At 43.1% G+C, this 10,694-nt stretch overlaps 1 non-coding gene across 1 annotated transcript; it reads left to right on the forward strand.

Annotated features, from left to right (window-relative positions):
- Positions 1-9,374: 9,374 nt before the first annotated feature.
- Positions 9,375-9,446, forward strand: trnaq-cug (transfer RNA glutamine (anticodon CUG)). The gene has a single exon. It is a non-coding gene; the product is annotated as a tRNA-Gln (tRNA).
- The last annotated feature ends 1,248 nt before the right edge of the window (positions 9,447-10,694 follow it).

Below are 10,694 nucleotides of genomic sequence, written 5' to 3' on the forward strand. Positions count from 1 at the left end.
GCAGTAGCAACACATCTACAGCATGTGGAACTAGCAGCTCCATTTTGTGAAAGAGCACCACATCTGCAGCTTGTCTCACTGCAAACGCTGCCGCGGATACTGCTTGGACACAGTCTGGCAAAGATTGAGCCACTGGATCCAATTTTTTGGAATAAAATGCAATTGGTCTTAGTTTGGTGCCATGGCAACACTGAGGTCATAAAACTTGTAAAACTTACTCATAAAACGTTCCTGCAGTCTGCTGTTTGCACAAAGGTTTTATTGTAGTCTGGCAAGATAAGAGTTGTAGTTTCCATCAGAGCCTGTTTCAGCACTACAAAAGCATCCTCTGCTACTGGTGTCCACATTATTTTTTCTGTCATTGCCATGGGGACTCCATGCGCAATATTCAGCAGCGGTTGTATCTTTTCCGCATAATGTGGGATCCATGCTCTGCAGTAATTGCAGAGCCCCAAAAATGACATCATTTGTTTTTATGTTTCAGCTTTCGGTGCATCTGCAATGATTTGCTTTCTGGTTCTCTGTATCTGTCTTCCAGAAGCTGACAAAGTGTGACCTAAATAGTTCACTTCCTGTCTGACTCATTGTAGCTTGTTCTTGCTCACTTTATTCCCTGTTTTGCAGAGAAAGTGTAACAATGCTAAGGAGTCTTCCTTGCAAGCCGCTTCAGTTTCGGAAGCTAACAGGAGATCATCTACATAAACTAGAAGTTGGCTTTTGTTTGACATCAGAAAATCAGCCAAACAGGCCATGATAGCTTGAATGAAAATAGTTGGACTATCAGCAAATCCCTGTGGCAATCTGGTGTACGTATAACTTTGTCCTTTAAAGGTAAACGCAAACCAAAACTGTGAGTCTGGGTGAATTGACACTGAGAAAAATGCATTGCTAAGATCAATTACTGTGAAAAACTTCTGGTTAGATTTCAAAGTGTTCAGAAGTGTGTGTGGGTCAGGCACATTAGGTGCTCTTGTCTGCACTGCATCATTCACTGCTCGTAAATCTTGTATCATTCGCCAATCAATTTTATTGGCCTTTTGGACTGGAAAAATAGGAGTGTTGCAAGGAGAATCCGAGCACTTCCTAATGATTCCTCCTGTCAAAAGATCATTTATAACAGGGGTAATCCCATTTATTGCCTCGTGTTTTAAAGGATATTGCTTAACTCTTGGACGCCACTCTGATTTTGGTTTAATCTGTACTGGGGGAATGGATGTTAAAAGTCCTACATCAGATAGGCCCTTTGTCCACAGTTTTTCAGGAAGCCCAGCCAATTCCCCGCCTCCTTTTCATTCAAACAAATGTCAACTAGTCAGGGAAGCGCACAAGCGCATGCCCTACCAACAGTTACTTCACACACTGTTTGCTTCCACATGTCACAACTGGTACTGTAGCTCCACCCATCACCTTTGTCCTCATAATCAGTGACAGATCCAGCAAGTTTAATTCGGCAACCCACATCTGCCCATGTTACACTGTGGGGTTTGAACAATGAAATGTGGGGTACAGCCGACAACTTGTATTTGTCTTTCTGAGGAGCGGGCAGGAGCACAGCAGCAGCTGCAAATGACCTGCGATCTGTGTACAGAGCAGTGATTGTTGAAGTTACTTCTGTGTCACTGAGAAAACTTTCAATATATGGGACAATTTGGGGATAGAACAATCGAGACTGAAGCTATGACTCCTGTTTCATCATCTCTCATTACAACTGGATTGGAGATACTCTCCTTGTGTACCTGCCCATCAGCAGATTTCAACCAAATTGTATTTTGAGAGGCCTTTAGATTAGAGACTTTAGTTTTTATTACGGTTTTACAAGCTCCGGTATCACACAAAAACTCTACTTCACTTCCTCCAATGTTTAAGGTAACATATGTTTTTTCTTTTAATGCACTCAGAATGTCCCATGCTGTATGGACATCTACTATTTCTTCCTCCGTAGGAGCACAAGAGGTCAAAGGGGAGGAATCTAGTCATGCTGAGAATTTGGCTTTCCCTCTGCATCTAACTCCACACCTTGATTGGTTTTGTTTTGCAAAACGACACATTCTTGCAAGGTGTCCTCGTTTCCCACAGTTCCAACAGGTCTCTGAATCTGATGGGGATTTTGAATTATGTGGCGGCCTGTGACCTTGTTGGCCTCTACCTCCTCTGACCCGCTGGGACACTTGGAAGAAGACAGTTGTATCTTCATCTAGGTCATCATCCTCTAGATGAAATACATCAGAACCTTTGCCTTTTTTGCTCACTTTTTCAGCATATCTGGCCATTTGCATAGTTGTTGTCACACTTGCAATATCTACTTCCACCAAATGTTTCCTCACGCAGTTGCCTATTTCAGGGCGGAAATTAGTAAGGAGCGCATTTTTAGGCTGTTGCTGATAAGCACTCTCAGCTGCATCATTGAATGGGATGCCACTATGCACCCTGAATTCTTTTTCAAATCTCAAGCGAAAATCATCAGTATCTTCCGCAGGCTTCTGTTTTATTCCTGCCAAATGACCATAATTCGCTCGTCTTTGAAATATAGTTCTCACTCTTTGCACAAGATCATTCCATTGTGCTGCATACTCCCCTCCCAATTGATTTCCCTCAATGGGATAGGGAAATGGCCCTTGATTATTTCCACCTGTATAATTTCCTCTAACCTTTGCCCAGTCTTTTCCCAAGGAAGACATTGCAGCTTCTCCTGCCTCATGCCCGTTTAGTCTATAGGAATGTATGATTCCAGCCATGTCTTCTGCCCATTTATCTGGCTCTTCAGCAACACGGGTAACCCCTTCAACTGCTTTCCTTGCCTCTTCCAAAGTCCATGGCCGAAAAACATATGTATGTGGAGGTTGGCCTTCCCCTACAATAGGGTTTGGCACCTGTATCATTGGGCACACATCAACATTGTCTAAATTTTGGGAAAATCTAGCAGCAGTGGTCAAACGTCTTGTTTGTACAGGGCTTCTAAAAAATTGACCCTGACCTTTTTTGTTGTTATATGGGGGAGGGTGCAGGTCTGTTAAGCTTGGATACAAGTTTTGCGCACGAGCGGAATGTCTCTCTTGCTCCTCTGCTTGTGCTGCATCCGGGACAGTGCGCCTGCGCACTGTGGCCTCATTGTCTTCCGGCCTGACAAACATAGCCTCATCACTTTTCATCTTTCTATCTTCTGTCTTTTGGATTTGTTCTCTTCTCTCTTGTGAAGCATTCAACCGCATTCTAGCACAAGTCAATTTTCTCTCTTTTCTTTTCTTTTTCAGTCCCTTTGACTTCCTATTCACACTCTCCTCCAAAACATCAACCACTATCTTCCAGACTTTAACTTTCAACTTCCCTTCTACTCCACACTTTTTCTTCCACTTCGGCATGTATTGCATACAATTAACAAATTTACTCGCCATGTACTTCTCATCTCCATCAAGAGCTAGGGATTTACCGTTTTTATTTCCCATCTTAACTTGGTATTTTAGGTTTATACAATTTTTTTTCAAAAATTTATACTCTTTCTTTGAGGATCCTCAATGCAGGTTTAAATTGACCTTTCAACCAATTACTAACCTGTGTTATTGCCGTTGATCAATGCTAGAACTGCTATCTAGTCAATTTATCCTACCAGTCACTCGCAACCACACAAACTCCAGCGTTTTTTATTTTTAGGCCTATCCAGGATGGGTGTAAAACCCTTCCAAACAGCTTGGAAAAACGGACAAAAAAAATAATCTACGCCCTTCTTCAATTAGGAAAAAGAAACTCCACTGGGACTTGAACCCAACTGTTTCTTGGCTTGGAAAAACCAAAGCCGTATCTCATAGCCCGGACAAACCAAAGCCGGGACAAACCAAAGCCGTAACTCATAGTTCGGACAAACCAAAGCCGTAGCTCATAGCTCGGACAAACCAAAGCCGTATCTCATAGCTCGGACAAACCAAAGTCGTATCTCGTGCACCTTTTTAACTTTTTACACGTTTCACAACAACACAATCACACAACTTTAGGGCTTTAACTGACTTGTCCCCTCGTTCGTTGCACTCCCGGGTTCCGTCAATCCACCTCTATCAGACGAAGGCAGACCTAAGATGCTGGCCCAGCGAAGAATCTCCTTCCCAGGTCTTTCTTTACCAGGTCCGGCTAAATGGATGCTGGCCCGTCGACGGTGTACAGCGTGTCGTCCTCCGTCAGCCAGATGGCGGGTATGAGAGATCCCGGGTTTCGACACCAAAATGTTAGAGTGGTGCTCACTCCAACTTATTTTGCAAGAACCACATGGGAGACAATTAAGTCTTTTTGGGCACCTGCAGGTGGAGAGTCCATTCGTCACTGTGCGTACAGCAATGATCGAACGACGTCTGACTCTCGCTTCCCGCAAGAGCGTTTTTATTAAGAAAAACAGGGTGGGGGTGACAGTGGACTGGATAAATAAGAAAAAGCCCTTGACCTCTAGTCAAAGCGTAGCAGGGGATGTTTTACGACATTGTGTAGGATGGGACAAGCTTTGTTATTTATTACTGGTTACGCACCAACATAAGCATAAAACTAATTTAGCTAGGTTATTTATTACTGGTTACATACATTCCAACATAATCATACGATCAAGATAGTTTGGAAAACCCTGACAGCTCCCACAATTGTCATGCTGTTATGTTTTGTGAGTTGTTTTTGTCTTGTCCTGTTCGTCGTATTGTCACTTCCTGTTTTGTTTTGGTAACTCTCCTCTCGTTTCAGTTCGTGGGTCCTTCCTCCGTGTGTCAGGCTACTTGTCTTCCCTGATCCCAATTGTGTGCACCTGTGTCTTTGGTCCTAATTGTCTGCACCTGTGTCCTCACCTTTCTATGTGTATTTAGCCAGCGTCTTCCCCTTGTCTTGTGCCAGTGCGTCTGTTGGATTTTGTCCACAATTTAGGGAGCGCGCTATCTGCGCCTCATGGCCATTGCCAATGACCTGTTATCCAAGTTTGATTTCTTCAGATTTAGAAAAATGCTAAGACACTGAAGCAGAAATTAGACTTACACAGGTTGGTTGAGTTCAATCACAATTCTTGTTAAGAAAGCTATGTTTTCAGGAAAGTACAATACAGCACTGGGCCTTTCAAGAGCAGAAAGTCTCCATTCAGAAAAGGCCACATTCAAGGTTCTTTGGTCAGCTTATATTCATTTGCACATGCCAGTGTGGGCCGAGTTTGATGGGTGATGAGTCAGGGGGTGTGGCAAGTTCGCAGGAGATTCTGATTCCATGGGACTGGGTGGTGGTTATGGGCGATTCGGTGTGTGTGGGGGCTGTTGTCTTCCATCCCGTCTTTCGGCCTTGGCGATCATCTTTGGCCGAGTCCTTGGCTGGCTTCCTCTGGCACCTGCTGGTTTTTATCTCCAAGTGACCTTCCTGTAAACATTCCCCTCCATTCTTGCGTATAGACTGTCTCTCCTCATTCTTTCATCATTATTTCAATTTTGTCATTTTGTACGAAATTATGTTAGCTTTTTGGCTGTGACATCATTAATCTATTAATGTTCCTTGACTATGCAAAGTTTGTTCTTTTGATACTCCATGTCTTTGCTTACGTCATTATATTCTTAGTTTAATCATGCTTCCAACCATATATTTTCTTTGTTAGGCAAAATATTTCCCTCTGTCCAGAACGTTCAGTAGTTATCGAAAACTGGCGTCTAGCATTAGTCAAAACATAAGATACAATCAAGTACTGAACACTTTTAGACGACTTTAGCAGTGTCCGTGATTTAGAGAATCATCAGGCATGCATTAAACAGTTCCTTATGGGTCATTAAGCTATTCAAGCAATATATCAAAAAACATTTGTTATTTCAAAGTGTCCAATAGTTTTGCGGTTTGTCGTCAAATTGCAGTAAACCAACGCTGACGAGTTACCGTATTTTCACGATTAAAACGTGCACCGTAATAAAAGACGGAGTCTCAGTTATGTGCGCCATGACTGTGTTTAACACACATCATAGGGCGCGGGTTTTATAGATACAATCCACGCCCCTTTAACGTTCTCATGGCGCTCTCAACTACGTCCGCCTTACAATAACACACACATACACACGCACACAAATACACACACACAGCAGTGACTCTCCAATACACATCGATACCAAATGATCAGGTGTTGCTTTCCCGCCTTTTCCGGACAGTATAAAACCTTCTTACCTGGAGATGGAGGATGTTGTTACATCTGCTGAAGTGCCATGTGTACTGACCGCCATTAAACAACCCAAGATCTTGCCAATAAAGAACAAACCGTTACCCCACATCTTAGTTTTCCTGACCCAACAACGGACATCATCAACAACACGCAACAGCCGTTGATGGGATCGAACCCGCACTTCCTCAACTGTGAAGCGGGCATGCTAACCAGTTCTCCACCGAGCCGCCAAAGAGTATAAATATTACGATATTGAATCAAATACAAACCAGATTACAGATACAATGGAGCCTTGGTTTTCGACCACAATCCGTTCCAGAAGGCTGTTGGAGAACTGAATCGTTCAAATTCCGAATCATGTTTTCCCATTACAAATAATGGGGAAAAAAAACGCCATTTTAAAGTATTTTTTCATTTGTACATTTTTGTCCGATCGCGCAACTGCAGTGCTTAGCCTTATTGTGACAGAGCGGTCGCTAAAATTTAGAAAATATTTTTAAAGTCCTGATGTACTTTCCAAAATTTAAGTGGACCTCAGTGCGCAGGGAGCTTAATTTGGTCCGATCGCGCAACCGCATTACGTCCAACTACGCTTCAACATCAACTTTATTTCATAAAGTTCTCCCTAATTCATCTTGGTGAAACTCCCTTAGGCGTTCCCATTTCTTTTTTAGGCCTGGCAGCGGTAGACACACAATTATGACCCTGAAAGGACACGTCCAAACCGGCTATGATATCAGAATAATCACTGAAATGCAGTCCTCAGGTCCATGTCATATTCGCTACCAATCGGAATGTAACGAAGCTGTTTCTACCCAGTCACGAACTGGGGACTTTTCGCGTGTTAGGCAAACGTGATAATCACTACACTATGGAAACATCTGCTACAGTGGTGGACCTTACTTACTGGACCAAAGGTGAGGGCAGGTGCTCCCTGTGTGGAGTTTGTAGGTTCTCCCCGTGCCTGCGTATGTTTTCCCCGGGTTTTCCTCCCACATCACACAAACATGCTTGGTCAGCCGATTTAGTAATCCAAACTGCCCATAGGTGTGAGTGCCAGTGTGAATGATTGTTGTCTCTGTGTGCCCTGCGATCGTCTGGCAACGAGTTATAACGTGTCCCCCGCCTACTGTCTGATGACTGCTGGGATAGGCTCCAGCACGCCTGCGACCCCCCGTAGTACAGATAATGGACGGAATGGATGGAATTGAATGCCGATCAGTTTAGGGCCTGAAGAGGGAGCAACAGCAATATGCAGATACTCTTATTAGTTTATACAAACATATAAATCAATGTGTGAATAATTTACCCAAACATAGTTGCTCAATCAGAGCACAGACACAGCACACAGAGCTTTGTGACTTTCACTTACACATAGGCAGTGAGCACAGACACGGCACACAGAGCTCAGTTAAGTTCCATGACACATAGTCACAAAACAGTCAGTAAATAACCGGACATTCAGGTGATAACAGAACAGACCTTTCCCTTCCGTTCCCTTCCTAGTTCCTGCTTTTGGTCAGTATAAAGCCTTCTGATTTGAAGTTTGACGTTGTTGTTTCATCTGCTGAAGTGCCTTGTGCACTGTCTGCCATTAAAAAACCTAATATCTGTTACTCCACATTTTTGTTTTCCTTGCTTAACGATGGACATCTTGAACAAAACGCAACAGGCCGTTTTAGCTATACTATTCACAGCCTCGGCTCGCCAAACTGAGGCTCAATTCCCCCACGCGGAGTCTAAAATCAAAAGGATCATAAGACTTGTTTCCAACCAGGGACCTTCAGTGTGTGAGGGAATGTGATAACCACTAGACCATGGAAACTGCGCTGACACATAGCCTTTTGAAGAGCCTGGCAAAAGTTAAAGAAAAGTGCGAAACCTGGTTTTCACCCAGTCTCAAATCAGGTACCCTTTAGCGAAACGACAAATCGGGCTTCAATTTCCCGACGTGGAGTTTATTTCTTTGTATGGAAAAATTGCTTTTGCTGGCACAGTTTTGAAAAGCAAATCAAAAAATTCATAAGTGCCTGCTTTCTTCCTCACTCACTTTTGTTAACTTTTGCCGGGCTTCTCAAAATGCTTTGGACGTCACAGCAATTTCCATAGCGTAGTGGTCATCACGTTCTTCTAAGACGCGAAACACCCCCTGTTTGAGACTGGGTGGAAACAACATTTTCTAAATCTATTTGTCAGTGTTGTCTGCTTTGCAAAGTGTGCCAGGGACACCTTGGCAATCAGGAGCCATATAGTATTTGATAAAGTAATCACATGTTCTCTGAGTTACAATGTCAACTGGTGGAACTTACTTTAGATCTTGGATGGTTTTAAAGCTAATGCTCTTCTGGATTACCGAGTAATCGGTTGAGACCGGCGTAACTCTATCCGGCCGGTGCTGACGGGTCCCTCGCCTTGGCCTCGCAGCCTCGTGCTCGTCGGAACCAGCGGCTTTCGCCGTGCTAGCCCCGTGGTGTCCATCTGCACGTGCCCAGGACGCTGCTCACACGTTTGCCTGTTTTGTGATGTTTTCACCAATTCACGACCACGGTCCATTGGGCGCTGTTGAACTGGACTGTCCTTACACCTGTTTATGGACCCCATGGAGGCTATTTTGTGTGTTTTGGGGTGTTCTTTGATATTGAGGGGTGCTGGTTGGCCGCTGTTCCTTTTTTTCCTTTGCTTTGATGGCTTTTATCTTTCGCACTCGGCTTTCTTTGTGGCGCTGTTGTGTGGCAGCCTTATGAGAGCCTATTGAGTTGCGCTCATGCCATCTGTGTCTTTTGTATACCCGCTCTGTGGTAAGGATTCTGATTGGGCCTGAATTTCCCCACCCCCGAGGATCAATAAATGTTCAATCAATCAATCAATCAATCAATCAATCAATCAATCAATCAATCAATCAATCAATCAATCAATCAACCAATCACTCACTCACTCAATCAATCAATCAATCAATCAATCAATCAATCATTTAATCATTTAATCAATGTTGGCATGGTGTGATTGTGAGCACTCTGAATCTAGCAATCCAAGTTCAAGTCTTGGTGGAACTTCCAATTTGTAGTCATTTACATGGAACAATTGGAAATTCCAATTCAGTACTTTGTGGACAGCCCTATGAGTGTGTAAGCCCTGCCTCCACTACTTCTGTCAATTTCGTAAAATGAGCACCTTAGTTAGTGCATTGTGCTCAGAAAAATTATGCTCCTCCTTCTGTCACGGCCAGGGTTCTATGGTGTAATGGTGAGCACTCTGGACTCTGAATCCAGTGATGCGAGTTCAAGTCTCGGTGGGACCTCAAATAATTTGTCATTTAGCTGGGAAAAATTTGCGAAATGGTGATAACTTGTGTCAGGTTTATTTCGCTGACTGAATACGTGAATAGAAGAGCAACAGCAAACAAACCACAAGTGAGACAGAAATATTAAGTCTTTTCTCGCGAGGAGTGCAGTACAGATCCTTCACAACAATCTCACTACACTAAAATATCTGTATGCACTCCCGCTCTTTTTATTTGGATTTGCCCTACCCACAGTGTGAGACAAGAGCCAACTAAGGGAAGGGGGGAGGCATGTGGGCCTTGTCTCGTAAGCAAAAAATCACTAGGTGTTTACATACTGATAAGAACATCTGGGAAGAGGAGTTTGAGTGGACTGGATACAGAAGAAAAAAACCTTTGACCTCTAGTAAAAACATAGCAAGGGAAGTTTTACGACATTGTGTAGGATGCAACAAGCTAAGTTATTTATTACTGGTTATATACATTCCAACCTAATCCTACAATAAAGATAGTTAGGAAAAACCCTGACTTTAATGGTCACTTGGAGGTTCATCTGGGGTGCAAGACAGCAATGAGGCATGTTGTCTAACAAAGTGGTCATTGTCAGAAAGGAACGGTAGATGTCTTCCTTTTTGTTGAGTTGTCACTGAGTTGCCAGCTACGTCCTGTCTGACCCAGCTGTAATCTCTCTTCTATGGTACATCATAAAAACAGCAAGGCCAAACAGCGAGCATCTCTTGCAGGACTATTGGGGTAAAGCATTGATTAGAGAACGCATGATAACATATATATACATTTTTCTAACAACTTGTGTGCTGCCCCATGAAATTGTATGCTTCCCTACACCTGAGGGTTCCATGAGCGCTCTAGACTCTGAATCCAGTGATCTCAGTTTTAGTCCCGGTTAGACCTCAAATCTTTGGTCATATACATATACATCGTATGCAAAAGTTTGTGCATCCCAATCAATTTCAACATTTTCTTTATAAATCCTTGGCTGTTCGGATCAGCAATTTCAGTTAAATATATCATATAGCAGACAGACACAGTGATATTTGAGAAGTGAAATGAAGTTTACTGGAGTTACCGATTTGTCAAGAAGAATGGTCCAATATTCCTTCAACCAGAATCCACACTCTCATTGGAAGCTTTCGGAAGTGTTTAGAGCAGTGGTTCCTTGTTGGAGGTACCGAATCCCACCAGTTTCATATGCGCAATCACCGAACCCATCGTTAGTGAAAAAAATGTATATATTTTTTTCAAATT

Source organism: Syngnathus typhle, unplaced genomic scaffold, assembly GCF_033458585.1.
Source record: "Syngnathus typhle isolate RoL2023-S1 ecotype Sweden unplaced genomic scaffold, RoL_Styp_1.0 HiC_scaffold_34, whole genome shotgun sequence".
Lineage (NCBI taxonomy): Eukaryota > Metazoa > Chordata > Actinopteri > Syngnathiformes > Syngnathidae > Syngnathus > Syngnathus typhle.